The sequence below is a fragment of the Myotis davidii genome, unplaced genomic scaffold, assembly GCF_000327345.1.
Source record: "Myotis davidii unplaced genomic scaffold, ASM32734v1 scaffold166, whole genome shotgun sequence".
In the NCBI taxonomy this organism is placed as follows: domain Eukaryota; kingdom Metazoa; phylum Chordata; class Mammalia; order Chiroptera; family Vespertilionidae; genus Myotis; species Myotis davidii.
In genome coordinates, this window is record NW_006297385.1 from 57626 (window position 1) to 65028 (window position 7403).

The following is a 7403-nucleotide window of genomic DNA, read 5'->3' on the forward strand; positions in this document are numbered from 1 at the left end:
TCGGAGTTCCATTATTAGTTTTTTGAGGAAACTCCATACATTCTTCGATAGTCACTACACCAGTCTGCATTCCCACCAGCAGTGCACGAGTGTTCCTTTTCCTCCACAACCTCTCCAGCACTTCTCGTTTGTTGATTTGTTGATGATAGCCATTCTGAAAAGTGTGAGATGTTACCTCATTGTTGTTTTGATTTGCATCTCTCGGATGATTAGTGACTTTGAGCATGTTTTCATATGTCTCTTGGCTTTCTGAATGTCCTCTTTTGAAAGGTGTCTATTTAGGTCCTTTGCCCATTTTTTGATTGGATTGTTTATCTTCCTTTTGTTGAGTTGTAAGAGTTCCCTATGAATTTTGGAGATTAGGCCCTTATCTTCCAGAGTTTCTGTACCATTTGGCATTCCCACCAGCAGTGAATGAGGGTTCCGGTTGCTCCACCTCCTCATCAGCATTTGGTGTTGTCAGTGTTCTGGATTTGGGGCATTCTAAAAGGTGGGTAGTGGTAGCTCATTAATGTTTTAATTTGCATTTTCCTGATGAGGTATGATGTGGAACATGTTTTCATATGCTTATTTGCCATCTGTATATCTTTTTTGGTGAGATGTTGGTTAATGTCTTTGGCCCATTTTAAAATTGGATTGTTTTTTTCCTTGTTAAATTATAAGAGTTCTTTGGATATTTTGGATAATAGTCCTTTATCAGATGTGTCTTTTGCAAATATTTTCTTCCAGCCTGTGGTTTGTTTTCTCATTCTCTTGGCATTGTCTTTCACAGAGTACTTAATTTTAATGAAGTCTACTTATCAATTCTTTCTTTCATGGAGTCATAGCTCGGCCCAAGGTCATCTAGGTTTTCTCCCATGTTATCATCTAGTTTTTTTGGTTTTCCACTTTACATTTAGGACTATGAAACATTTTGAGTTAACTTTTGTGAAAGATGTAAGGTCTATGTCCAGATTCATTTTCTTTTTGTACATAGATGTCCACTTGTTCCAACACCATTTGTTGAAAAGATTAATTTGCTTCATTAGCATTGCCTTTGCTTCTCAGTCAAAGAAGAATTGACTATATTTATGTGTATCTGCTTCTGGGCTTTTTATTCTGTTCCAGTGTTCTAGTTGCTCATTCTTTCATTAATACTTGATTACTGTAGTTTTATAGTAAGTCTTGAAGTCAGGTAGTGTCAGTCCTCTGACTGTCCTCCTTTAATATTGTGTTGACTATTCTGGGTCTTTTTCCTTTTAAAATAACTTGCTATGAGTTTCACTGGGATTGTCTTGAAGCTGTAAATCAAGTTGGGAAGAACTCGTATTTTGAAAATGTCGAATCTTACTATTTTTGAACATGGAATGTCTTTCCATTTATTTAGTTTTTGTTTGATATCTTTCATCATAGTTTTATAGTTTGTTCATATAACTCTTTAAAATTTTTTTAATTGATTCCAGAGAGAGAATCGTTGATTGGCAGTCTTCTGCATGCCCCACAATGGGATCAAGCCCACAACCCAGGCATATGTCCCTACTGGAAATCTAACCATAACCTCCTGGTTCATAGGTCAACCACTTAGCCACACCAGCTAGGTGCTCATATAACTCTTATACATATTTTGTTAGATTTATACCTAAATATTTCATTTTGGAGGGTGTTAAGATACATGGTTTTGTGTTTTTAATTTCAAATTCCACTTATTCATTGTTGGTATATAGGAACATTATTGACTTTTGATTATTAACCTGTATTTTACAATCTTGCCGTAAGTGCTTATTTTATCTTTATTAGTAGATTTTGGGGGGTGGGGAGACACAGAGAAACATCAATTTGTTATTTCACTTATGCATTCATTGGTTGCTTCTGGTATGTGCCCTACTGGGGATTGAACCCGCAACCTTGGCATAGTGGGACAACTCTAACCAACTGAGTTATTCAGCCAGAGCCTATAAAAGCTTATTAGTTGCAGGAGTTTATTGTTTTCAAGTCTTTAGGATTTCCTACATAAGTGATCATGTCATCTGTGAACAAAGACAGCTATATTTCTTCTCTCCCAATCTGTATACCTTATTTTTCCTTTTTGCTTTGTTTTGTTTATTGAGTTAACTAGAACTTCCAATACGATGTTGCAGCAATTTTCAACCATGTGCTACAAGAATTTTTTTTTAAAGAGGGCACTGCCCTCTTTTCTCTTAGATTGTCAAATTTAAAAAATGATAAAAGCCAATGTAACAAAAGCTGTCTGGTGTAAATGAATAAAAATTATACCTTTTTTTGTCAATTCGGCAAAAACAATATTTTTTTTTTTTTTGGTGTGCCATAGAATTTTAGTAGTTTATGTGTGCCATGAGATGAAAAAGGTTGAAAATCACTATGATGTTGGAATGCAGTAATGAGAGAGGACATCCTTGCTTGTTCCTGTTCTTACAGGGAAAGTTTCAAACTTCTCACCATTGCCTTTTTACTTATTAGTTCCCTAAGCCAAACGTTTGGAGACCAGGGGCCTTGCATCCACTTCCGTCAGCCCAGTCGTGACCATGCAATCGGTTTTTAAAATATGTATGAATGAATGAGTGAATGAATGACTCATGTGGTACCATAAACAGCTAAATAGACTTACTTATAATATCTTCTGAGCAGATGTCAAATCAGGATTAGAGAGGCAGCAGAGGCTGGTGATTAAAAGAAGACTCTGGAGCCACAGGTTGGGGCTACTCTGCTACTTACTTAATAGGTAACCTTAGGTAAGGGATAGCACCTCTCAAAACCTCAGTTTTCTCATATATGAAGTGGGGATAATAATAGGAGCTATTCTACGGGGTGGTTGTGAGGGTTAAATGAGTTGGAGTTAAAAAATAAAAGAATCCTCTTAAAGGAGAAAAAATAAATAATAAGGAAAGAGACGAGAAAGAAAAAGAGAGAGGGGGGCAGAATGGCGGGGGCGGGGGGGAGAAGGGAAGGGAAGGGAAGGGAAAGAAGTGTTGGGCACATGGGTAATAAGTATAGGAGTCAATTGTTGCTCTAAGGCAGTGGTTCCTAATGCTGTGACCCTTTAATACAGTTCCTCATGTTTTGGTGACCCCCAACCATAAAATTATTTTCGTTGCTACTTCCTAACTGTAATTTTCGTACTGTTATGAATCATAATGTAAATATCTGATATGCAGGATGTATTTTCATTGTTACAAATTGAACATAATTAAAGCATAGTGATTAATCACAAAAACAATATGTAATTATATATGTGTTTTCCAATGGTCTTAGGTGACCCCTGTGAAAGGGTCGTTCGACCCCCAAAGGGGTCACGACCCACAGGTTGAGAACCTCTGCTCTAAGGTGTGATGTAGTAGTTTTGACTTGAAGAGTAATTGAACCTTTGCTTCAGGTATGAAGAGAGAGAAGTTCAATTCCAGGGAGATGAAGTTCAACCCCTGAGCCTGAGAACCAGTGATTTCAGTCAAAAATGGTTGCTCAGCACTGATGTGGAGTTGTAAAATCAACCCTGACCAGCAAACTTGCATAGTACAGATCTGATTAGAATGAGAACTTTTGGATTTGTGAGGAACTGTGTGTTCTTTGTGGAAGAAGTTGGAAGAAAGACACAGCTGGGTGAATCTCCTGAGAACAATGAGTCACTTTCCCAGATATGTCCTGCTGTTGCAGTCTCATGGAGCACTGCCACGAGTCCTGTGCTGGGTGGGGCAGCGCAGTGGTTAAGGGTCCTACACTGTAATGGATCCTTGCTAAAGTGCTATAGTTTGACCTTGGGCAAGTGACATATGCTTTCCCAGCCTTGATGTCCATCTCTGCAAAATGAAGAAAAGATCAAGTTACTGCATCAGGCTTGTTTATGAGCTTTGAACTAGTAAAACATCTTACACGGTTCTTGGCACTTAATAAATGTGCATTAAATCAGCAGTTGCCAACCTTTTGGACCTCACGGACCACCAGTTGGTGAACGCTGCTCCAAAGGTTTCCTTAAACCAGCGGTCACCAACCTTTCGGACCTCACTGACCAACCACCAGTGGTCTGTGGACTACCGGTTGGCGACTGCTACATTAAATATTAGCTGTGCTACTATGTTGTAATTACTATTGTGTTAGGTTCTGCTTTGGAAAATTGCTGGTCTGGTACTCCATGAATATCTCTGATGCAGACAACTCTATAGCAAAGTACAGCATATCATCCTGGTGAATTCTCAAGAAGATAATCGTCATTTCATTAACCCGATTAGAAATAATGTTTCATGTATTCATTCAGCAAATATTTATAGAGCTTCTACTCTGTGCCAAGCACTGTTTTAAGCTTCAAGGACAGAAGACAAGACAGACCCTGTTCCTGCATTCCTTGAGTGCAAAGCCTGGTAGGGAGAGACAGACTAGAAATAAATAGTATGTATCAAAGGTGATTGGTAGAGTCACAAAGAAACTTGGTAATGCTATGAAGAAGGTCAGGACACATCGATATATGTGTGGTGGGAGGAACACCTTAGCAGGATCAGTAAGGGCTCGTCTGAGGAGGTGACATTGACCTGCTACTTGAAGTATTTAAAGGAGCCAGCCATGCAAATAGTTGTAAAAAACAAGTGCCTGGCAGTTAGAAAAGCAAAGTCCTTGGGGGTAGGAACAAGTTTGGCAAGTTGGACGAACAGAGTAGCCTAGCATGGCTCAACTTGGACGAATAAAGGTGAGAATATGGTAGAAGGGATTTGTAGGCTCTGAGTTTGCTTCCTGAAACCTCTACTTTCTTCCGTCCCTGGGATTGTTTGGAGGGAAAGGAAGGACTGTGGGGAACTGACTTTGGCATCTAGAAAAAGGTGTAGGGCAGAGGTCAGCAAGCTGCGGCTTGCGAGCCACATATGGCTTTTTGGCCCCTTGAGTGTGGCTCTTCCATGAAGTACCGACTTCTGCGCATGGGCCACGAAGTTTCAGTCGCACTGTACATGCGTGCCTGCATGTGGTATTTTGTGGAAGAGCCACACTCAAGGGGCCAAAGAGCCGTATGTGGCTCGCGAGCTGCAGTTTGATGACCACTGGTGTAGGGGGCCCAAAGCCTTGGTCCCTGCCTTGCTCTTATCAGCCTTTTCAAGGTCCTTAACCCAGGGACTGCAGGTTGTTTAAATAAGAGACCCTTCCCTCCATGGCTGGGTTCTCTGACTTCTCAGCCAAGACTGTGGTTTGCATTTTTTGTCGCAAAGGTGGCCAAGCTGTGCTGTCACGCGAAGCCTTGATGTCCTACACCCAAAGCCCACTTTCTTCTTCCCCAAAAATAGGGCAGTTGAAAGCTAGCTGCCCTGGAGAAGTGCCAAATAGCAGCTCAGCCAAAGCTAGCCTTCCTCTTGAGGGTGTGAGGCATTAATAAGCTCTTTTCTTTATGCCTAAGGTGAGGACGGTGTTAAAGCACCAGGGCTTGGTGGAGTAGAGCAGCAGGTAGGAGCCTAGACTCTGGGTTTTAGATCTGGTTTCACTACGTACCACCTGTGTAACCTTGGACAGATAACTTACCTGTGACTCCTTGTCTTGGCTTTCTCATCTGTAGATAATAATTTCTATGCTTAGAACAGTGCATACAGGAAGTGCTAGCTATTATTATCATCACCTTCCAATTTTAAGTCACAGTAATTTGAGTACCTCTTTCCTCTAGTTTCTTGTCAACAGTTAAGATGCTTGGGTTGAATCCTGTTTCTCCACATCAGCCCATTCTTGTGCAGGAACTTTTTTGTGGTCTGTCAAACAGCCAGGTTTCAGATGCCGAAAAGCAGCCCTGCTTCTAGGGGGACAAATTATTCAGTCCCAAGAAGCTGAGAGCTGTCAGGATATGTGTTACCAGAGATTGGGGACTGTGTGGAGCCTATGTCATGGTGACTGTTCTGCCTGGCAGAGAAAAAAACACTTCCTCCAGGGCATTCTCTGTGCTCTCAACCCTTGGCTGTGTATGAGAACCAGAGGGGACTGTTAAAATCTACCCAGGCTTCCCCTCTCCCCAAAGGATAAAGATTTTTCATAACTTCTGAATGGGCCACCAGGATTTCCAGATACTGAATATGCCTGAGAACCACCTGGAGGTCTTATTAAAATGCAGATTCTGATTCATTGGGAGAGAGGGAGAGGCGAGGGTCTGCCTTTCTGAGGACTCCCCAGGAAGGATACTGTGTTACCTAGGTCACTGGGTACCCTGATCCCTGGACCACAACTTTGAGGATCAAGGGCCTAGAAGTTGGCTTCTCAGACTGCAGAATCTCAGACCCCACACTCAACCTATCTGCATTTTTACCAAATCCCTTGGTTATTCACTGCCCTTTACAGCTTGAGAACCCCAGACCCAGGGTTGTTGTTTTTTTAACTTTAATACTATTGAACTTTGCAGCTAGATCATTCTTTGTTTGGGGGCTATCCTGTGCATTGTGGGATGTTTAGCAGCATTCCTGGCCACTATGCATGAGATGTCAATAGCTTCCCCCAGCCATGACAGGTCAAAATGTGTGCAAGTGTCCCCCGATGCAAAGGTTGCAAAATTACTCCCAGTTGAGAGCCAGCAGCCTAAAGTCCTTAAGCTTAGCCATGATTGGGAATCCCTGAGCCACCTGGGCCCACCTGTCCAGGGTCCACAGCTACTTCTTGTTGGGATGGTACATCCAGGCTGGGCCTTGGCCTCCTGTCCATCCAGTGGGGATGCTGGGACCTTTCTGAGGCGGCTAGAAGAGAGGATTGGGGGTGCACAGATGTGTTTGTTGATGTTGCATACACACACACACACACACACACACACACACAGTAGGTTCTAGGGTTAATGACAGATCGAGATCCGTTCCTATGGCGCGACATAACGTGATTTTCGCCGTAACTTGGAACCCATCTACATAAGCACCTATGTCACTCACATGGAGCACATACACAGCAGTAATGAAGTGAAACAGTAAAAAAATTTAAAAGCAAGATAACAATTTCTGACCTTTACTTGTAGTAAATAAATAATAAAAAACATAAAGCACATATGTACATACATTGAAATGACGGAACTTTTTTTTAAATAAATAAATGGGAGATGGTGACGTAACCACGAAACTACGTACGTCAAGTCCGATATAACCCGAGGACTGTCTGTATAAGGCTAATATGCTAGGTGTCCCTCTGCCCGTCTGACCAGTCGCTATGATGCGCACTGACCACCAGGGGGCAGATTCTCAATGCCGACGCTGCCGAGACCCTTTGGCCAGCCTGGAAATGGTTGCTGTGGGCGCCAGGTAATGACATCACATAGCAATGCTTGGCTTCCTCTCCTTAGCACCTAGCCTCCTTGCAGTTTCTTCAGCCTAGGAACATGACTTGCTTTATAGCCAGGTGGAAACACTTTTTCTGTGCCTCATGTCATTTGATCCTCACAGAAATCCTGGAGTAGGTAGATAGAAGACTTAGTG

At 41.9% G+C, this 7403-nt stretch overlaps 1 long non-coding RNA gene across 1 annotated transcript in view; it reads left to right on the forward strand.

The window, feature by feature from the left end:
• Nucleotides 1-7403, forward strand: part of LOC102765440 — a 179239-nt gene that overhangs the window by 52913 nt on the left and 118923 nt on the right. Inside the window, exon 2 of the long non-coding RNA XR_436156.2 lies at nucleotides 379-490. This is a non-coding gene — a long non-coding RNA (uncharacterized LOC102765440). The remainder of the gene's footprint in view (nucleotides 1-378; nucleotides 491-7403) is intronic.